At 33.0% G+C, this 24806-nt stretch overlaps 1 protein-coding gene and 1 long non-coding RNA gene across 4 annotated transcripts in view; both read left to right on the top strand.

The window, feature by feature from the left end:
• Nucleotides 1–24806, top strand: part of LOC114347035 (227 kDa spindle- and centromere-associated protein-like) — a 1075867-nt gene that overhangs the window by 141339 nt on the left and 909722 nt on the right. The window lies entirely within an intron of this gene.
• On the top strand, nucleotides 22753–24165 carry LOC126878975 (uncharacterized). The gene is made up of 2 exons (XR_007695917.1): nucleotides 22753–23222; nucleotides 24080–24165. It is a non-coding gene; the product is annotated as an uncharacterized LOC126878975 (long non-coding RNA).

The raw sequence follows: 24806 nt of genomic DNA on the forward strand, positions 1-24806 counted from the left end.
ATAGAGTTGGCTAGCTATAGATGCAAGAGAGCAACTTGACACTCAAGGATGGATACGGCTCGTTTGCATGCCTGTCGAAGAACAGTAGCTCTATGTAGATAGTAATAATGACTAGAAGATGAAATAATAAAATAAGAATAATATACTGAAAATGAATGGAGATGAATAATGACTAAAAACGAACAAAATAAATAAAACTAACTAATCATGGGCGCCATGAAAATGATCTTCGATCATTTTCCCAGGTATCTTATACTGCTGTCAGATATTAAATATATCAAACCTGTAATAATGAACATAAAGGAATAATAAAAATAAATGATATACAAAATAAATAAACATATTTATTAAAAATAACTACCAGATTTTTAACAATCTCTGAGTTAAGCAAGTTCATATTATGCTGTGACTCTAAAATGACATAAGTTATACAAGAAGATATATATATTTTAAAGATAACAACAATAATGTTATCTGTTACAAACTTAAATATAAGTACCTCTTACTAACATATAGGGTACAAAATTACATAAGTCTTCTACCAAATGGTTATAGTACGCCTGCTACGTACAACTAAAGGAAACCGACGAAGATGAAAATAATACAAATAAATAGGCCCAAGCCTCACTAAGAGAAAATACAATACTGAATAAAGCAAAATTAAATATACAAATGAATAAACGTTATAGAAGTGAAGTTAAGAAAAATACCGACAAAATGACCTAAATTAACCGAGCAAATGCAATGAAATAAAGTAACGACGAAGTAACCGAACAAACGAAATAAAGCGAATAAATACAATATTTGGGAAACAAGCAAGTAATGTTACAAAATAAATTTACCCGAATTACATAAACCAATATCAAAGCAATAATAAAGTATTAAAAACCTAATTTTCTCTAGGCTTATTCCTGTGCACAAGAAGTTACCGTAGATACAAAGTTTGGGAACCAAATAATCTAATATACAAATACATATGTCAAAAAAAAACAGAGGTAACCTAAATCTGGAAAAAAAACATAGTGTATTTAACAGATAGTCTGAAATATAAAAAAAAACCAATAGTTACTAAAACTCCTCACTAAATGTTCCCAAACGAGGTTGCGGTTGCATCCTAGAAAATGAGCATCACTATGATGCACCTCCATGCCCCCCCGTAGGCCCAGGTGGCAGGACGAAAAGGAGCTGGAATGTCCCCCAAAAAGCTTGTTCCCAAAACATACTCCCAGTTTGACTTGGCGGTAGCTGCAATAAGGTCAAGGTGGCTTCCCTAGGTAGTCAAGGTGGGTACGACATCACATGAGGGTTAGTTTTCTTCCAAATGGCGGTTAATTTTTTATTCCTCTTCCACTGATGGTACTCCCATCCTTACTCCAGGAAACACGTACTCCAGGAAACAAGTGGTGGTAACTTTTTACTATACTTCCAAACTTAGTTGAAATAAAAATTAATTTCGAAGAAATTAACCGCCATTTACGGTACTAACCACCAACACCAACCTGTCAACCTCGCAGCCACCGGCCAAGTGCCTCTCATTCCTCCCACAGTCAGCGAGGAAAACGTCAAACTCTCACGGAACACGAATTAAACGACAAGGAACGGTTCAACAACTATGTTCCGTACAGTGTGACGTCACATGAGAAGTCCTTTACGATAAATTAAAGAATTTAAATGGGAGGTCAAGAGAAAATAATTATTTTTTTAAAAATAATTACAGCGCTAAAAATGATAATATAACGGGTGGACCGTTACAATCCCCTCCTACTCGGGAAAAAAAAAATTTTTAACCAAAAAAATTTTTTTTTTTAAACTTCAAAATATTAACAACTAAATTTACAATAGTCTAACAATCCACGTTGATTCGCAAGATTACTTCTAAATATAAACTAATGGTCAAGGAAAAATAAATCAATACATGACTCAAACTCATACTAAAATGTTACTATGTTACTCTCTGCTACCAAATATTAACATATATTGCTCAAAAGTCAAAACAAAACTAAATATTGTACTTAAGTTCATAATAATAACTGAGTGTCGAATTGGGCACTAAAACCAAAATTGAACTATCCATGGACATCAGATTTATAAAGGGTATATCCAAGAACGGAACAACCAGGAAAAGGTGTGAGCCAATTCGAACCATATCAAAAGTAAATGTACCAAAGTGAATAAAAAAAATCAGTATCTAAAATAGGTAAAGAATTGAACACTTTATCCAAAACTGAACTAACAATGGACACCAGATTCATAATAGTATATCCAGAGAAGAACAATCAGGAAGATTTATGGAACAATTCTCACTAATGTCAAATAATACCAATAATAAACATACCAAAGGAATCCAAAACTCAATAACCAAAATAAATGTGGAATCGGACACTTAATCCAAAGTCGGACTATCAGTGGACACCAGATTCATAAAAGGCATATCCAAAGAAGAACGACCAGGCAAATTTATGGACCAATTCACACCAATACTAAACCACATAAACAGATCAGGTCTACGTACACCCACATCCGGTGATACGAACCTATCCAACCAAATACACCAAATAAATGAAGAATCGGACACTTATCCAGAATCGGACTATCAATGGACACCAGATTTATATAGGAGTATATCCAAAGAAGAACGATCAGGCAAATTTATGGACCAATTCTTACTAATACTAAATAAACTAAATTATTGGATCCAATGGTAACTAATACTGAACAAAATAAATAAATTAGGTCTACATACACCCTCATCCGGTAATATGAACCTATCTAAACTAAGTAATCCAAATAAGTCAGAATAAATATTGCTAACAGACTAAGTAACAGAGAGGTAACCAAACTAAATCAAAGGTAAGGTAAATACTTAAAGTGTATTGACTAAAGTATTCTAGAAAATACATAACTTAATTCATGCTGGTATTCGCGAACTATAGCATGTTGCTACAACAGATGTATGAGAATAACCAGACACAGATAAAGTACTAAGAACGTAAGAATAAGTAAGAAAGAAAAAGAATACATGATGAACTCATAAGTTCTATGACACTATGATAAATAATAGGAAGAAAAAAAAATATGATAAGTGATAGGGAAAAAAATTGACGAGAACGAGCACAATTTTAAATAAAACTGCAAATCCATGCGTTCTCACATACATACATAGAATTATTCAGGAAATATTCCAGAATCTGAATAACAAAACTAATGCCTAAGGAAAGAAGTGGGAATATACTCAAATGAACAACTCATCTGTCTAAACACTCCAAATACTGACTTAACGAACCTACTATGTATAGGGATGGCCTAAGCATTGATTTATAAACAAGTGCGCAAGATATTTATCCATGTTTACTCATCAACTCAAAGTACAAACATACTATGAAGTAAAAGGCCTAATATGAACTAAATACTTCCCTATTAAATTGTAAAAAAAAACTGGTATAAGTAAACTAATTACAGAAAAATGGTTAGGAAATGTAATGATGAAAAGACATCTGCCTACTCTACCATGAGGACATAGATTACGAAACCGGATAGCAGTGATCAGTTGCTGAATTTCGAACCCACGTACTCACTCACTAGCGTTAACAGAGTAACGACAGACTAGTCCACAAGAAGAAATCAATAAAAGACTTAAGAAACCATACATACTCACATCAACATTCCAAACTCATTCCAGAATCATAGTGTGTAGGATAGAAGGATATAAATTATTATGAAGTGTTTAACATATTTTAGACAAATGTTAATAGAGTAACCCAATAACAAATTAAAAACCACATCTTTCCAATATGGCAAATTCAATAACAAGATATCAAAAATAATAAAAAATTAGTAAGTAATCAAATATTCAAAATAATATAACACATAACCTGAGATATGGTAGTGTAACATAGTTCCATCATAATATCCATATTAAACAAGAGTACTTGTATGAGCTTACCTATCCAAATATATAAATATATAATAAGTTAACAACCCTACTAACTTAGGGGTTAGGTGTGCAAAAACTGAACAAAAATACAAGTGAAGTTATTATCAATTGTGTAATCCTACTGACAGGATCAGCAATTAATAATATTGACTCATACTAATAATTAAAATGCATCATGTATAATACCAAAAAAAAGTTAAACTCATACATAAAGTACTACATAATAATTAAATTAATAAGTAATAAATAAAAGTCATCAAAACTAAGCCAAAGATGAAATCAAGCAATGTACATAGGTACCTGCATTATCAGATGGAAAAAAAAATTAGACTAAAATTTCTAACCATACTAAAGATTGAGCTAAGCTAAAGACAAACAGAAGAAGAGATTAGCTTGAACAACACTGTTAAGGTAATCTTCTTCTGAAGATTGTTCTATAACTTAATAGCAAAATAGAATCAATGTTTCCTAACTAATAAAGAATTTATATTTAAATCTCAACCTAAAGTATCTGATTTCTATGAGCATTGTATTATGGTACCTACATTGATATAATATTATTATCAACAATAATAAAACTAGAAACTGAGATGGATAATGGAACTACTTTATCATACAATAATTATAATTGTTATGTTTAACACTACCAATTAAAGAAAAATAATTTGGATGACCATCTGTAATCATCCGAACCATGCGAATTCAACGTATCATGTATAGAAGCTAATGTTCTGGACTGATATTGCTTTGTGGTGTGTGCCTGTCTTACCAAACAACCCAAATATCAAAAATAACAAATATAAAATATACTCTAAAGTTTGTAAGACAATATACATATGGAGAAAATATTAGCGACACACCAACAAATCAAAATGCCAGCAAAATATATAAATAATCAAATCAATAAAGTAAATAAAATACCTAAATACTGAAAATAATTTCTAGTTAGGTGTAAAATATAACCATACTAGAAAAAAAAATATATGCATATAGTCAATAATTAATTGTACGTGCAAACATACTACCATTGGTAGAAGGACTAAAAATTTAACTAATAGAACATAATGTCAGTTATGTATACTCAATCTAAATACATAAATAAGTTTCCAATAAAAATACAAAATCCAAACTAACATATGAGCTGTACCACTAAAACTAAAAATGAGGTATCGAAATAAACTAATCAAAACCAAAAGAAGCAGTATAAGTCTACCTGTTTATTATTAATAAAAATTAAAGACAAAAATAAATCAGAAATAACATATATACAAAGATATCAAAAAGTTAATAAAACAGAAAATTCCAATAAAAGAAAATTGAACTAAAAGAACTACTGTCTTAGAACCATAAAACGGTTGGCACCACGCATTGGGCAGCCAGTGTAACAAAATGAAGAAAACTTCTGTTGGAGTGAAAGTAAAAAGCAAGATATACTCCAACAGAAGTAAGGAAAAAAGTAAATAAATAACTAATGGGACATAGATGTAGAGAGATGGGCTGTAAAGAAGGGGTGAAGTGGCTTCTACGTTGAGAAGCCGCAATAGGAAAAATACTAAATACTACTTTGCAGTAGTACTGAAGAAAGGGGAATTAGAAGGGATAATAAGTAGACGTGGGAAGAGACAGAGGCAAACTGAATAGAGTTGGCTAGCTATAGATGCAAGAGAGCAACTTGACACTCAAGGATGGATACGGCTCGTTTGCATGCCTGTCGAAGAACAGTAGCTCTATGTAGATAGTAATAATGACTAGAAGATGAAATAATAAAATAAGAATAATATACTGAAAATGAATGGAGATGAATAATGACTAAAAACGAACAAAATAAATAAAACTAACTAATCATGGGCGCCATGAAAATGATCTTCGATCATTTTCCCAGGTATCTTATACTGCTGTCAGATATTAAATATATCAAACCTGTAATAATGAACATAAAGGAATAATAAAAATAAATGATATACAAAATAAATAAACATATTTATTAAAAATAACTACCAGATTTTTAACAATCTCTGAGTTAAGCAAGTTCATATTATGCTGTGACTCTAAAATGACATAAGTTATACAAGAAGATATATATATTTTAAAGATAACAACAATAATGTTATCTGTTACAAACTTAAATATAAGTACCTCTTACTAACATATAGGGTACAAAATTACATAAGTCTTCTACCAAATGGTTATAGTACGCCTGCTACGTACAACTAAAGGAAACCGACGAAGATGAAAATAATACAAATAAATAGGCCCAAGCCTCACTAAGAGAAAATACAATACTGAATAAAGCAAAATTAAATATACAAATGAATAAACGTTATAGAAGTGAAGTTAAGAAAAATACCGACAAAATGACCTAAATTAACCGAGCAAATGCAATGAAATAAAGTAACGACGAAGTAACCGAACAAACGAAATAAAGCGAATAAATACAATATTTGGGAAACAAGCAAGTAATGTTACAAAATAAATTTACCCGAATTACATAAACCAATATCAAAGCAATAATAAAGTATTAAAAACCTAATTTTCTCTAGGCTTATTCCTGTGCACAAGAAGTTACCGTAGATACAAAGTTTGGGAACCAAATAATCTAATATACAAATACATATGTCAAAAAAAAACAGAGGTAACCTAAATCTGGAAAAAAAACATAGTGTATTTAACAGATAGTCTGAAATATAAAAAAAAACCAATAGTTACTAAAACTCCTCACTAAATGTTCCCAAACGAGGTTGCGGTTGCATCCTAGAAAATGAGCATCACTATGATGCACCTCCATGCTCCCCCGTAGGCCCAGGTGGCAGGACGAAAAGGAGCTGGAATGTCCCCCAAAAAGCTTGTTCCCAAAACATACTCCCAGTTTGACTTGGCGGTAGCTGCAATAAGGTCAAGGTGGCTTCCCTAGGTAGTCAAGGTGGGTACGACATCACATGAGGGTTAGTTTTCTTCCAAATGGCGGTTAATTTTTTATTCCTCTTCCACTGATGGTACTCCCATCCTTACTCCAGGAAACACGTACTCCAGGAAACAAGTGGTGGTAACTTTTTACTATACTTCCAAACTTAGTTGAAATAAAAATTAATTTCGAAGAAATTAACCGCCATTTACGGTACTAACCACCAACACCAACCTGTCAACCTCGCAGCCACCGGCCAAGTGCCTCTCATTCCTCCCACAGTCAGCGAGGAAAACGTCAAACTCTCACGGAACACGAATTAAACGACAAGGAACGGTTCAACAACTATGTTCCGTACAGTGTGACGTCACATGAGAAGTCCTTTACGATAAATTAAAGAATTTAAATGGGAGGTCAAGAGAAAATAATTATTTTTTTAAAAATAATTACAGCGCTAAAAATGATAATATAACGGGTGGACCGTTACACAACAAAATTCATTCTTGCAAAGTTCTCTCACATGGAATCGCACATCTTCGACTTTTTAATCCTATAAATGCAGGGGATATCGAGAAAGCTATCCACACAGCAACTGGCCAAACCATGGTTTCGGTCCATAGCCGTAGCAGAAATGCAAACACTTCCCCTAAAGAGCCTACCTATCTCCTCTGCATTACCGGAATCGACGTAGATTACTCCGAGCAGGAGGTCACCGACTTGCTCACAGAACAGCAATTCCCGGTCGAAAGACTGTGGAGAGTCAAAGCTTATAAAACAGGCAAAGACTCTAAAGTGATCAAGGTGGTGACCAAATCCTTGGAGAGATTTACATCAGCACTGAGCCGAGGCATAACTCTAGATGGCGAAATCTACAATGCCGAACTTCCTCATGGCTCCGACCCTACAATCCCCACTCCAAAATATTGCAGCAAATGTTGCATCAACGGACATTCCATCGACGAATGCCCTCAAAAAGCATTCGTCTGTCCCCACTGCGGCGGTAACCACAAGTCCAGCGCCTGCACCAAACAGCAGGAACCCAAATGCCCGAATTGCGGCGGTGACCACCCCGCATACTCCAACAAGTGTCCACAAAGACACACCATCCCCTCCGCCCAACACGAAATACAGCCACTTACGATCGAAAGATCATTCCCCCCTTTCGAACTCCCTACAGAAACAAAGAACATCTTGTCTATTCAGACTGCTCTGTTGCTCAACTTGTTGCCTGAACTTCGCGAGCATATCGCTGCAATCACGGCTAATCTGATTAGCCAAGTCTACGACCACTCCACAGTGGTCCACGGGTACGGGAGCAATGTCACGGTGACATTCCGCCCCAACCACTAAACACCCTCCCTTTATGGATTTCACCCTAGGCACAGTCAACTGTCAGGGTCTCTCCAAAAAGAGACCCCTCATCAAGAATATCCTGTCGAAGCATAACATCCAGATCCTCGCACTCACAGATACTCTGTCGAAAAACGATCCACACTTCGCAGGATATTCGATCATCCATCGAAGCCGCTGTCAGGTTTCACGTGGGAATGGTATTCTCGTGAAACACGGAATACCGCACAACACACACACATTCCCACAAAATTTTCGTCCACCTGATGTGGACTTCCTGGCAATTGACGTGCACATCCCCAATAACGAAACCCTCACGATAGTCTCTTACTACAAACACCCGGATCAACCACTCAACAGGCATTTGCTAGAGTACTTTTCGAGGCTCGGCAAGGCTGTGTTGATGGGCGATCTAAATTGTAGACACACACAGTTTGGTGATCATCGTCAAAACCCAGAAGGCATCCGCCTCACGGATTATCTACTAGACCTTCCTATTTCAAGAATCACCAACACTGAATTCACGTTTTTGAACGCCAATGGGGCTTCTATTGTCGACCACATCCTAGTTACTAGTAACATTCTGGATCGGTTCGGGGATAGATGCCACATAGGTGATTCGATAACGTCAGACCACGTACCTCTTCTTGTCGACACCGACATACTCATTCCAAAACAACCAAACCCTCCAAGATCTATAAGAGACTATCGTCACGCTAACTGGACTGAATTCCAAAACTTCATCACACAAAATCTCCCTATGTTAGGCGAACTCGATACTAACGATAGTATCGACACCAGTGCAACCGATATCGAGAACCTCATCACTGAGGCGATCACGCACGCAATTCCACTCAAACAAATAACTTATACATCACCGGCACTTCCACAATACATCATTGCCAAAATTCAACAAAAACGACGTCTTCTACGTCAATACAAGGCCAACAGAAACCCACTTATCAAAACAGAGTACAACCGGATCTGTGCCAGGATAAAGAGGGAGATATCTGTCCTAACGGCTCGCCGGTGGGAAGATGCTACCTCAAAACTGGACTACAGAGACGGAGGTAAATTCTGGCAAAAATTCAAAGTCCTAACAAAACAAAAATTATCTCAACCATCTCATCTGTTGGTCAACAATCACATAGTCAATTCCCCAGAAGGGAAAGCCGAAGCATTCAGAAATTCGCTTCAAAACAATTTTCAAACGCCAGATAACCCGAACTTTGATCGCATATTTAAATTCAACACAGAATACATTGTAAATGTTACTCTCAACCACTACATTCCAGTCTATGATCCTATCATGGACCCCCTCACAGACAGGGAAACGGAGAGCTTTTGCCAAATCGGCAAAAACAGCGCTCCCGGACCTGATGGCATCAATCGAAGGTGCCTCAAAAAACTTCCAGAGAGTATCATCCCTCTTCTAACTAAAATATTCAATGCATGTCTCAAAAACAGCCACTTTCCTACTCCTTGGAAAGTGGCCAACACCATCATGCTTTTGAAAAAAGGCAAACCCCCAACCGACGTGGAATCCTATAGACCAATTTCATTAATCAATACTCTGGGTAAAGTTCTTGAGCTAATCCTAAAAGAGAGGCTCAATAACTTTCTCGAAAACCACAATATCATACCAAAATTCCAATATGGATTCCAGTCAGGTAAATCTACTAAACATGCATTAATAGACTTCACTACCAAAGTTACTCAAACCATCAACGATGGTTCATTCGCCATAGCCACATTTCTGGATGTGCAGAAGGCTTTCGACCAGGTCTGGCACGACGGGCTTGTTCGGAAACTTCTGGACATCGGGCTTCCATTGCAATTTACCAAAATTGTACACTCCTACCTCCACAATCGTACTGTCAGAGTGAAAATATGCGATCAAAAATCCACCCCCTTCACTCCACAAGCTGGAGTTCCCCAGGGTTCAGTCCTAGCGCCGCTGTTGTACATCATCTACAACAGCGATATCACTAACCAAAATATCCCAGGTACTCGGCTGTTTCTCTATGCAGACGACACGACTCTGCTCTCAACTACCTCTCGATACAACCCAAGACTCCTCTTCAGAAGAGCCCAGGCTCTGTTGGACGGCGTCGGCGAATGGTGTTGTAAGTGGAGAGTCACGCTCAACGCGAACAAAACAACAACAATTGTGTTTCGCGCCCCTTCTGTGTCAAATAGAATCATTCGCAATGAAGACGACCAATATCCTCTGAGTTTGTTGGGAGAAAGGCTTGTTGTTAGCCCGACTGTGAACTATTTGGGAGTTCTGTTTACCAGGACTCTCAACTGGGACGCAGATCTAAAGGCAACTTTAGACAGGGTAAGGAACAGGGCCAGACTTCTCAACGCTCTCTCTGGAAAAATTGGCAAGACACACAAGAAGACTCTCATTCACACTTACAAGACCTTTATTCGACCCGTCATGGAGTACAAGTCATGTATCTACTCTCTTTGCTCTAGACAAAAACAAGAGAGGTTGTTGAGGACAGAGCGCAGAGTCTTGCGTAGATGTAACTATGAGCACTGGCGATATCCCTCAAACGAAATCCATAACATCTTGAACATCCCCAAAATCACCGAGAGAATAAACTCTCTGAACAGGAACTTCACAATCAAAGTAATCAACGGCCCCCCTTCCGACACACAAGAATCTCTCAAATGTTCCTGTTCATCTTCCAGCCACGTACTCTACCGAAAGCCCAAACGCAAAAAGATTCACGTACCGTCCGCTCTAATGCAAACATGCATTGACGAACTCCCGGTAGAGTACGAAAACATCCTTGAGGCTACCCCGTTAGCCTACCGTACCCACCTCTAACATTTCCTCTTCCCTACCCCGAACAGGGAGAAGTTGGTTTTTTGCGGTTTCCCAACTTCATTGCACAATTATACCTGTTCGTCCCAAGAAAATAGCCGCAACTATTTTCTCCACTCGAACGCTCACTGTCCACGCTGCGCTCAAAGCCACCTCCTGACCGCCGACGAGGGACGCAGGTTCGCCTGTCGTTGTACAATGGTTTCTAGGGAGATTGGTCGAGAGCAAAGCACGGACAGTACACGTAAATGTCTATGGAACCAACAACAATCCATCAAACTTTCTTCTCTGTTGACTTCTTAGCCTTCTGGACACCACCGTCCGGCATAACCAAGGATCCAAGAACACCAGGACACGGCGCTTGCCCCAGTGTGTTTTTCGGACTGTTTGCTTTTGCTGCCAACACTAAACATTCACCACAAACCCTGAAGAGGACAAAATCCTAAACGGGGAAGCACATTGTACGCATTTCTTCTTAACATTATCAAGACAAGCAAATCAAAACAATGTAGTAGTAGTACTTGCATAATAATTTTATAGCAATGGTTAAAAGGTACTAACTGGGAAATAATTGAATAGAGGGCGGTAAAAAAGTATTAAGTCTGACTTATGACTTTTATACCGTTCGATTTATGAATGGTTTAGTTCATTGTCATTGGGTTTAACCGGTACAAATGACATGAGTCAGCGACTGGGTTTAAAAATATTAGGTATTACAAGAAGATTTAAAGTACTTATTGTTAAGACATTCCGATGCTTGAATAATGTGATACAATTCAGGGAACTCAGGTTTCGTCTATTTCATTCTTAGTCGCTTTACATTGCCATGCTTGGTGTGTAATTATATATAACTATTGTGCAGTTAGATACGAAAAAATGATTAATTAAAGCTTTTAATAATTATTTTATCATAAAATAAATTTTAATAAAGAAATGAGATTTGTTTTATTGTTGGAGGTCAAACTGCTAACCAATAATAGTTAATCGCCACTCGCAATGTATTGAGCATGAAATTTTTTAATATCCCACAGAAAGTTTGGGAACTACATTACGTAATTCTCTGTTAACAGTGTGTAAGTGAACAAGTACAGTTATGGGAAGCAGAGGTAAAAAGTTGATAGACATGGTGTTGAGGGATATGAGTCAATCGCGTGATTTTTATAATTACTTATCTCAACTATATGCAGGTACCCAGTGGCGCACCCAGGAGGGTTTTGGGGGTTAAAACCCCTCCCAGGCCATAAAAAGAAGAGTTGGAAAATGTAACTCGTCTCTAACAAACCATACAATAAAATTTCTGTGTCCAAGTAAACCCCCCACCCAGAGGAAAATTCTAGGTGTAAAACCCCCCTAGATGAAAATTATAGGTGCGCCACTGCAGGTACCTATAAATTTCAAATTTTTTTAATGTTTTGCTTCTAAATGGTTTTTAATAAATGTGTATTTGTTGACTTAGTGTTTTATTACCAAGCTATACAATACAACTTTGACCGGTAGAAAAGTCACAAGTCACAAAAATACCTAAAATATTAAAATTTATCGAGGTTACATACTAGAGTTTCACAAACATACATAAATTAATAACATTATGCATCGTTTGAAAATCATAGACAAAAAACTCGATTTAGCAAAAAATAAATAAACTTTAAAGGTCTCTCCTGTAAAAGTTGCATTTTGGACATGTGTCTATTGTACCGCCCTCCATAGAATTGTTGCTTAGTCTGGAAGGCACTTATGGAATAAAATTATTTCTGCCCTTGTTTCAAAAAATCATAAAAAATGCTGAGACCCGTCGATTTTTAAATAAAAATGAGCACTTTGTAAACATAAATTTAAATTTACAGGGTGATTCATGCAAGTCTAGCAGAGTCCATAAGCTTTATTTTTAAATGGTGCATCCTGTATATTTTAATATTTTTAAAAGCTGCTTGACCACCTGATTTCATCGAACTATATCATGTACATTGAACTGTATTATGAATAATACAGGGTGAAATTTTGAAATTTTAAAGTATGGACACTTATGGAATAAAATTGCTTGTGTCCTTATTTTAGAAAATTATAAAAACTGCTGGGACACTTCTACTTTAAAATTCAAAAGGGCGGTTTACAAACATAAATTTAAATATACAGGGTGATTCACGCAAGTACAGCATAGTCAATGATCTTTAGTTTTAATGGATCACCCTGTATATTTTTATTTTCTTAAAAACTACTTTACAACCTCATCTCAAAAAAGTGTATTATGCAGGGTCCATTATGAATAATACAAGGTGAAAATTTGAAATTATTTATAAATTTCGTCAAGACCTTAAATGCAAAACTAAATAAATTTATACTTTTAGTTTAGAAACTGTATGTCTTTATTTAGCTAATCTAAAACTATTACCATTATTTAAAGTATGATAAATTATTAATTTAAAAATTTTATGTCGGTTTTTAATATCTTGACGAAAATTATATATAATTTTAAAATTTCACCTTGTATTATTCATGATAGGTCCTACAGAATACACTTTTTTGATGTGACGTTGTTTAGCAGATTCTAAAAATATAAAAATATACAGGGTGTTTCATTAAAATTAAAGATCGTGAACTATGCTAGACTTGCGTGAGTCACCCTGTATATTTAAATATATGTAACAGTGCATATTTGAATTTAAAAGTTGACATATCTTATAGCGTTTTTTATAATTTTCTAAAATAAGGATAGAAACAATTTTATTCAATAAGTGGTTTCCACACACTATAATTTCAAAATTTCAACCTAGACCAGGGCGCATCTGTAAAAATATTAGTACATTTGGACGTTGAGAGGTGACTCAAATTTTTTTGCAGAAATTGCTTGAAAATAAATAAAATAATAATAATTGAGTTATCCTCCCTCTCAAAAAGGTCCGGAACATTGTTTAAATAATCAAAATGTCAAAAAATTAAGGAAAAATTCAATTTTTGTCTTCGTTTTTTGATTATAACTTTAAAAGTATTCATTTCCGAGAAAAGTTGTACTGACATAAAAGTTGCGTAATTAAATTTCCTACAATATAGAATTGGCTAAAAATTTAAAGAATAGTCACCCTTGTTGCAAAATAGCAATAATTGCGAAAAACCCATACAAAAACAAGTATTCGCATTTTACGTTTTTCAACCATTTATGCTAAACTTAGGACCTTCATATTTCACCCAGAAAAACTTTATGATACAGCAAAACAATACTGTAAATTTCATTAAGATCGGTTCAATATATTTTGCAAAATAAATTTTGCAATCCAGCTTTCGTAAAAAATATTATTTTTTTCAAAATGTTACAGGACCGAAAATAAAGCAGATAGCAAGTTGAGATTTTTTTTTGCTTGTAGAAGTGTACTGTACCTTTCATTTGCAATTTTGAAAAATTAAAATTGATTAACACCACGGCGTCAGGAATTTTTTTAAATAAACATTAATTATTGTTGTTACGCGCAGGACAGCGGATAGTTTGCTCTGATTGGGCATTCCAATGACCTTTGATAATGATTGATACATTTTAATTTTTATTAAATTTCGATATAAATAAATAAATTTGTTTATTGCAAAATAAAAACACATACTCTATCCTTTGAAATAACACTTTTATTAGCAAAAACTTTCTTTGTTCACATCTTTTAACTTAAAAAATAAAAGTTTATTATTTTTAAACATATGCAATTGTTTAAACAATATTTCACAAACAGTAATAAAATAAGTTTAATTTTTGTGGAATTAAAATATTAAAATACAACCAAATATAGAGTAAGAAAATAATATATTAGATAAAGATTGGAAGAAATTTTGGTGAAAATCAACTTGTGTGAATCGAACACCGCTGTCCTGCGCGTAGCACCAAAAATTATTGTTTATTTAAAAAATTTCCTGACGCCGTGGTAATTAATCGATTTTAATTTTGCAAATTGAAAATGAAAGGTACAGTACACTTCTATAAATAAAAAAAAATTCAACTTGCTATCTGCTTTATTTTCAGTGCTGTAACATTTTGAAAAAATTAATTTTTTTTGCGAAAGCTGGATTGCAAAATTTATTTTGCAAAATCTATTGAACCGATCTTAATGAAATTTACAGTGTTATTTTACTGTATCATAAAGTATTTCTGGGTGAAATATGAAGGTCTCCTAAGTGTAGCATAAATGGTTAAAAAACGTAAAATTCGAATACTTGTTTTTGTATGGTTTGTTCACAATTATTGCTATTTTGCAACTAGAGTGACTATTTTTTAAATTTATAACCAATTCTACATGGTAGGAAATTTAATTACGCAATTTTTATGTCAGTACAACTTTTCTCGGAAATGAATGCTTTTAAAGTTATAATCAAAAAACGAAGAGAAAAATCGAATTTTTCCTTAATTTTTTGACATTTTAATTATTTAAACAATGTTCCGGACCTTTTTGAGAGGGAGGATAACTCAAATATTATTATTTGATTTATTTTCAAGCAATTTCTGCAAAAAAATTTGAGTCACCTCTCAACGTCCATCTCAAAACAGATGCGCCCTGGACTACCCTGCATTATTCATAACATACCATACAGGATGTAGTTTGATGAAATTTAAGCAGCTTTTAAAAATATAAAAATATATAGGGTGTTCCATTAAAAATAAAGCTTGTGGACTATGCTAGACTTGCGTGAATCACCACCATGTACAATAAAATTTAGGTTTAAAAAGCGTATGTTTATATTTAAAAATGGACGGGTCTTAGCGTTTTTTAAAATTCTTTAAAACAAGGACAGAAATAATTTTATTCGCCTTCCACCCTATATATATATATATATTGTTGTGATCTTGATTATTGATATGAGATAATAATTTTATATGTCATTTAATTTAATCAATGCTTTAATAATAATCTAATTAATTTACCAGATCACATATCAATATGTTTTCAATCTCAGGGCTTTTTATAAAATTAATTACTTACATACGTGGCTTCTAAGTATTTCTTAATGGTTCCTAATCGGGATAGGAAAGAAAAGAGTAAAATAATAACACATATGGGTTACAATTGTAATCAAAATATTGTTTATTTTATTTAAATGGCAATCACTGCTTAATATTTGCTATATCTTATTATTCTTAAACATAACATTTACACATGGGAATCTTATTTCCTTTTGATTTCCAATTGAAAGTTTTTATTAACATTTAACTATTATGATTTATTAGCAACAATTCTATTTAAGTTTGATGAAGCTTTTCTGATATTATTGATTATGTTTCTTCAATTTTAAATGTGGTATTTACTACGAAAAACCCATACATTCATGTCCAAACAAATGAGACTGACCTTTTTCTGGTGCACTGAGAATGTCTTCACACAAGACCCGTTTCCTGCTATCCTTGGCTGCAATCAAAACCTCGTCCTAGCTTCCAGTAATGTTCTCCTCTGAAACTAGCTCGTATAGCTCTCGTTTCCTGCTTCTGTCGTGATGCTGTGTTCTACCTTTTTCGAAACTGCAATCAGCTACCGGGAACTCTTGGCTCAAGGAGGTTCTTTTACTCTCAACCTGGCCTACCTCTCGTTCTACGATAAATACTCCACACTCACGGAACTACACCGGCTTTCTCACTCTCCGTACACTACCGTCTACTACTCGACTTCACTTCTCGACAGCTCAAAACATTCTGATCTCTATTTGTCATTCATTCCCCTACTTTCTAAATATCCCTTCCAGATTCACAAATCAAACTTCCACCACCAATTCTCATTCGCAGTATTCCTCAAAACCAATTTTTAAACTTTCTAAATATGCTTAATGGATTTCAAAGAAAATAGTTAATTCCCATTCTAAAATTACTTTCTACTATATACAAATTTTAATGACCTATTCTCTATTTCCACTTAGTCTTATTTAGCATCGGCTAATGACCGATCCTTCCGCGAACAAACGATAATGACCTATTAACGATTTCACTTGAGTCTTATTTAATCACTTCTTAAAATTAAATATAACAATTTGTTGTATACAGGTTGTTCTAAATTTATATGCCCGTGGTTGAGAAAATTGAAAATCTTTTATATTAAATTGAATTTTGTCTATAATTATCAAATTTTAATTTTCATATCAAATAGAAATATAACAAATCCCCGCCTTGTATTCGATAAAATTTATCTGCATTTTTAAATAAATTTTCTCGAGGGCAAAACCAACTCCCTGTATATTTCCTTACTTTAATCTACGTCTTATACCCCTTCTTCTTGTATTACTCTAATTAGTCCCACCTGTAGAGTAATTGTTTCCTTATTTTCAGTGTCCTCATCCTGTGTTAGAGTGTCGGCTATTATGTTGTCTTTCCCTTTTTCCCATATCAATCTTCTGTCTTTTTCCTCAGATTTTTCACATACTTTTACCGTGTATTCTGCATCCTCGTTTTCATATGCCTCCTCTTCAAATGCCACTGTTTCGATCATATCTTTTTCGCTTTCATTTGTTAGCTTTATTTCTTCTTCTTTTGCTTCTCAGTTTTCTTTTGCTTTTGATACTCTCAATTTTTCTTCTTCTGGGCTCAACTCTTCTTTTGAGGAGCCACAGGTTTCATTTTCTTTTGTCTTTTTCTGACTTTTTCTCCCTTTTCTTCTTTGTCCTTGCTTCGTTGCCAAATTCATTTCCACTGTTTGTTCTTTACCTGATTCGTCCGTATTTTGTTTCTCCTGTTCCTTGTCCTGTTCTTCTTCTTTTTCTTCTGTTAGATTCATCGTATTATTTTTAAAATCTATCACTACATGTTTTTCTGCCAATTCGTCAACTCCTACTATCATGTCATGTGACATGTTTGGCATTATTACACATTGTAGTGCATACATCTTCTTACCCAGTCGTACCATTACTCGTATGCCTTCATTTATAGTTGCCAATGTCCGTTTGTTTGCGCCCACTAAATTTACCCTAGGTATTTTGTAAATTAAATTTTTTAAGTTAACTTCTTCTATTAGTTTTCTGTTGACCAATGTTATTTCAGATCCAGTGTCTATCATAATTTTAATTGGTTTCTCGTTAATAAATCCATCCACAAATTTTAAATCAATTCCATTTTTCTTTTCGTTGTTTCTTGCCAATTTAATAAACTCCTTGGGGTTACAAAAGATTCCTGTTTGTTTTTTGGTTATTAGTGAGCGCCGTCGTGAAAAGACGCCGGTTGCTCATTGTTGTTTATATTTTCGTCATAATTTCTCTCTCCGTCATATTCTTCTGTCTGGGTATTATTTACCTCTCTTCTATTTTCTCTTGGTCTGTCGGATCTGTTTCGGTTTTCTCGATATCCCTGTTCATTTTGTCTACCATTATTTCTGTTTTCTTGATTTGCGAGTGTGGTGTTTCTATTCTGGTATTCTCGATTTCTGTCCTCATTCCATTGCCTATTTCTTTGTTCATAATTTCCTCTTCCGTTGTCTCTATTTTCGTTTTCCCTTCTGGGATTAAATTCTCGTCTTGTATAGTCCCTCCTATTTTGATTTCTATCTCTGTAATCCTGTGTTTCTCGGAGCCTGTAATCTTCTCGCGACCTTCTTGATTTTCTTTCTCTTAAACGTGATTCTCTTATTTGTAGGAATTGGCATAAACTATCTATGTCTTTGTAGTTTTGCAATGTGATATGGTCTTCCAGCGTTTCTTCGAAATGTCTTGCAATCAGTTCGACTAATTGTTCCGATGAGTAATTATATTGTAGATGTTTTGCGTTATAGTAAATTTGTAATGCATATGTCCTTTCTGATATACCCATCCTATCATTGTATTTCCCATTTTGCAATTCCTTGTTAATTTCCAATTGTTGGACTTTTCCCCAGAAATAATTCAAAAATTTTTGTTCAAATTGTTGCCAACTGTCAAATTCTTCTTCTTTGCAATCGAACCATAGGCTTGCTTCATATTTTAGATGGTTTCTGATAGTTTCTTTTGCTGTTTCGAAATTTCCGATGTGCTGTATTTTCTTTTTCAGGCTATTTATGAACGGCACTGGGTGTAATCTTCTTACATCCCCGCCAAACCTTATCTTCACGTCATCTGTGCTATGTATAACATTTTCTCTTCTTTCTCCTACATTTTGTTGAATATTGATTTCCGCAATCTTTCTTTCCATTTCTTCTCTGATTGCTTGAATAGCGTTTTCAAACTTGTTTTCCACATTTTCTATTTCCTTTTTCTGGCCATTCGTTAACTCCTCCATTTTGTTTTGAATTATCATTTCTTGTTCTTTCATGTGGTCCTTCATTCTAATTTCTTGTTCTTGCATGTGATCTTTAATTTTCATTTCTTGCTGTTCTATCTCGTTTTTCATTGTTGTCAAACATCCTTTTATTTCCTTTTCATACTTTTCTATGCGTTCCTCTATTTTCTTATTGTTCTCTTCTATTGCTTGTTTTGTTTCCTTTTGATTGTCATCCATTTTTTGCTCCACTTTATCCATTTTCTTTGATGTTTCTTCCTGATTTTTATCCATTTTTTGTTGTGTTTCATCCATTTTCTGTTCCATTCTTTGTGACTGGAGTTGCATCATTTGTAATATTTTATCTATTCCTGATAATTCTTGCTGTTCTGATGCCATGATTGTCTTGTCTAAAATATCTTCTTGGCCTGAATTATTCTCTTGATTTGAATGTTCTTTTTGTTTTTTGTTGTCTTTGCTTTGGCTTCTTGTCACAGACATTTGTTTTCAAGAAGTACTGTCCCCGCCAAATATGAAATTTTACTAGTATGTTACCAAGACGACTTTTTCTCACCCAAATATTATAAATTGTCAATAAATATATCAAATGTAAATATCGTAAAAATAAAATATTAAATCAGTTATGTAAAATTTGTACCTAAAGAGATCTAAAATTTTATGTTATCAAATGTAAGTATCTCACTTTTTACCACAGGCATATAAATTTTCAAATACCGGCTTTACTCTTTCTATCCTTCAAATTTACCACTAGAAATACTTTTCCATGCCCTCCACGTTGGACGACAGTTGTTGTGATCTTGATTATTGATATGAGATAATAATTTTATATGTCATTTAATTTAATCAATGCTTTAATAATAATCTAATTAATTTACCAGATCACATATCAATATGTTTTCAATCTCAGGGCTTTTTATAAAATTAATTACTTACATACGTGGCTTCTAAGTATTTCTTAATGGTTCCTAATCGGGATAGGAAAGAAAAGAGTAAAATAATAACACATATGGGTTACAATTGTAATCAAAATATTGTTTATTTTATTTAAATGGCAATCACTGCTTAATATTTGCTATATCTTATTATTCTTAAACATAACATTTACACATGGGAATCTTATTTCCTTTTGATTTCCAATTGAAAGTTTTTATTAACATTTAACTATTATGATTTATTAGCAACAATTCTATTTAAGTTTGATGAAGCTTTTCTGATATTATTGATTATGTTTCTTCAATTTTAAATGTGGTATTTACTACGAAAAACCCATACATTCATGTCCAAACAAATGAGACTGACCTTTTTCTGGTGCACTGAGAATGTCTTCACACAAGACCCGTTTCCTGCTATCCTTGGCTGCAATCAAAACCTCGTCCTAGCTTCCAGTAATGTTCTCCTCTGAAACTAGCTCGTATAGCTCTCGTTTCCTGCTTCTGTCGTGATGCTGTGTTCTACCTTTTTCGAAACTGCAATCAGCTACCGGGAACTCTTGGCTCAAGGAGGTTCTTTTACTCTCAACCTGGCCTACCTCTCGTTCTACGATAAATACTCCACACTCACGGAACTACACCGGCTTTCTCACTCTCCGTACACTACCGTCTACTACTCGACTTCACTTCTCGACAGCTCAAAACATTCTGATCTCTATTTGTCATTCATTCCCCTACTTTCTAAATATCCCTTCCAGATTCACAAATCAAACTTCCACCACCAATTCTCATTCGCAGTATTCCTCAAAACCAATTTTTAAACTTTCTAAATATGCTTAATGGATTTCAAAGAAAATAGTTAATTCCCATTCTAAAATTACTTTCTACTATATACAAATTTTAATGACCTATTCTCTATTTCCACTTAGTCTTATTTAGCATCGGCTAATGACCGATCCTTCCGCGAACAAACGATAATGACCTATTAACGATTTCACTTGAGTCTTATTTAATCACTTCTTAAAATTAAATATAACAATTTGTTGTATACAGGTTGTTCTAAATTTATATGCCCGTGGTTGAGAAAATTGAAAATCTTTTATATTAAATTGAATTTTGTCTATAATTATCAAATTTTAATTTTCATATCAAATAGAAATATAACAATATATATATATATATATATATATATATATATATATATATATTATTGTATTTTATTTATTTATTTATTTAAAATTTTATTATTAATTTTGTTATTTATATTTATTTAGCTATTTATTATTTTATTTATAATTAATTTATTTAATTAATTATTATTGATATTTTTATTATTATTTTATTTTTATTTAATTTTACTATTTAATTTGTATTTATTTATATTATTTTATTTTAATTTTAAAATATTGATTATTTAATTTTAATATCTATTTATTGATTTATAATTGATTTATTATATTGATTTTGCCCGGCGCCATCTATTAATCACTTACCTAACTAGCTCAGATTTAATGTAAAAACCTGCATGAAATCTCCTATCTGTGGAGGTGTGAGAAAAAGATTTCTGAAATATCAATTGAACAAAACGACACAAAAAATAAAGTTATACAAAATGGTGGATAAAGAAAAACAAAATACTGTCGAATTTGTAATCAAATCTAGAAAATATATTGGAAAATAAAAGGCTTTGTTATGCAACATCAAAAATACAAGGTAATTATACAATAATATAGATCAGATCAATATGATATCAACTTGAAATATTCTAAATTATTTATTTTAGGTTATCTCGTCGAAAATCTGAATAAAGAAATACGATGCAATGAATTTAACTATGAAATAAATTAGAGTATTTGACAAAAAAAAACTAAGTCTAAGATAACCCAAAATTATCTTGAATATTCAAAATTTGTTATACTAAAGCTAGAAAATGAAAAACATTGATTTTGATCATGATCGATTAAAAAAACTGTTCAGTACAACCTTTCACGATGTAATATGAAGATAAACCAACGAATGCTGCTATGAAGTCTCTTCAGATCCAAGAAGAAACCAATCCATTCTCCTTCACCGTCTTTTGTTCTAAATTCTATGGTAGTTACCGGCATATGCAGAACACTTCTTCACTTTTCTTATTAAATTGAGTGTCATTTTTGAAAAATTTTGCTTCACTATGAAGATTATTTATACAGGTTAGTAGAATAAAAGTTTTTGAACTTAATTTTTACGATTTACCGCATTTTTTTCCAAAATTTGCGGAGCTACTTGCAACAAGCTGTTGCCTGTTCAAAGGTCTGGAACCTTCTCCAAAATGGATTCTTTTTGGCTTGGCGTCCCTTCACAGCCAATGGAAATTAATTATTAATAACAATCCTTGCTATGAAAATTTGAATTCACCAATCAAAAAATTCCAATAAATTTGACATTTCATCAAAATGATAATTTTGATGAAAATTCTGGAAATATGAACCCAAATTGTGATTCTATTCTAATCTTTGGGTATAATCTAATCTGGGAATTGAATAGATTAAACTTTCTAGTTTATTTTGATATAATGTCCTTCTTCCTAGGTGCCCTTATTAAAGTTCTATTAGGGTTCACTTCAACGTCCGACACTTCATTTTTAGTTTCTTTAACACTTACACTCTCATATTAAAATTCAAATATTTACACAATTACTACAAACTAAGGATTGAAATAACTTTCAATTTATACAAAATAAATCAGCAATTGAATATGCATGAGCCATTTCCTCAAAAGATCATTCTTATACGTTAAATTTTACCTAAAGTTTCGACACTTGTCAAAGCTATGATTCTATTGAATTATTTTCCACATTTTTGGTAAAATTTCTACTAATAATATTAATATTGAACTAACTATTGTTCTCAAATTTTAGATTGATGTCTATTTCAACATAATTTCACAAATCCACACATGCAGCTAAGTGATGCAAGACGTATCACCTTAACGAAGTTCCTTTCGAAGTGAGTTTTGGAAAAATGGAACCTTTTGATGATTCTTACGAATAAATAAGACTATTGTGTGATACAACTAAAAGCAAATCTCTGGTAAAACTCAAATTTTAAATTATTATAGATTCTAGTAACAAATTTCTAATTTATATTCCATTCAAATATCATCTTTGATATAGGATTACCTATTTTGATTTCTTATGTAATTCTACTTTTATACTCTTAAATAAAATCATCTTATAACTATTTAATTATTACTAAGTGCTCTCATAACTTTAGTTCTTTTTATAATTCTTATTCTTCTCAACCTTCCAATCAACGATACCCCTCAAAAGTGGCAATAATAAAATTGATTATCCATATACTTTGGGCTTTACTAAAATTACTAAATTATCTATTATTTTAACTATTCTATGGTTTGGGTATCTTAAAAATCATAATAACTATTTAAAATCATGACAATTACCCTAAATGAAAAATTGATAATTTTTCTTAAGTAAAATTTAAATTTTTCATTTAAAATTTTAACTATTATATTAATTGTATTTATTAACAAAAATTTCTTATCCTATAAACTTTAATCTATCCCTGGTAATATTTATACAAATCATTTATATTAAAAAAATATTTTCAAACGCAAATTAAAATAATGAAAAATACCATTTCACTCCCTTCTTGAGTAAATGATTTAACGGAACTATCTTTTGGCTCAAATCAGGCACAAGCCTTTTAAAATAGTTGATCCAACCAAGAAAACCACGCAAATTTTTAATATTTTTAGGAGTAGGGTACTCCTTTATTCTTTCTACTCTCTCCTCATCCATTGAAACTCCCAAATTATCTATTTTATATCCCAAAAACGTAACACTATCTTGAAAAAATTGACATTTCTTTATATTTATTTTAAGACCCGCTAAATCTAATTCTCTTAATAATATTTCTATATGTTTTAGGTGTGAAAATTAATCTTTTGAAAGTATAAGGATATCGTCTATATAATGAAGAATAAAATCATCATATTTATCTAAAATATTATGAAGAGCACGAACTAAAGCACTACATGAACTTTGCAAACCATAAGGCACAACACAAAATCTGTACAGAACACCATCTATCATGAAAGCTGTATAATCTCTGGATTCATGGGCTAAAGGAATTAACCAAAAACTATGTCTCAAATCTACTTTGCTATAATATTTTGCCCCCGTTATTCTCCCGAAAATAGTTTCCGTTGTAGCAGGTGCTTCATATTGCGGTATGGTGTGATTATTTAAATTTCTTGCATCTAGACAAAGTCTTAATTCTCCGCTGCTCTTTTTGACTACAACAGTTGGATTTATTATTCTTGAATTACATTTTTCTATTATTCCATTTTCTAACATCTTTTCTACTTCTTTATTTACCTCACTTCGGTATCTATATGGTATCGGATATGTTTTCGGTCTAAAATCTTGGATATTTCTAACTTCTATTTTGTGAACATAATCACTAGCAAATCTATGTTCCTCATTTATGAGTCCTTCATACTTTAATAATATTTTCTTCACTTCTCCTATCCACTCTTTCTTACATATTACTTCCTCCTCCATTATATCCATACTACTTTTACACACATCATCATCAACATCTTCATATAATACATTATTAATATCAATATAATCATTATTTATCAATTCATTG

Source organism: Diabrotica virgifera, chromosome 1 (assembly GCF_917563875.1).
Source record: "Diabrotica virgifera virgifera chromosome 1, PGI_DIABVI_V3a".
Taxonomy (NCBI): domain Eukaryota; kingdom Metazoa; phylum Arthropoda; class Insecta; order Coleoptera; family Chrysomelidae; genus Diabrotica; species Diabrotica virgifera.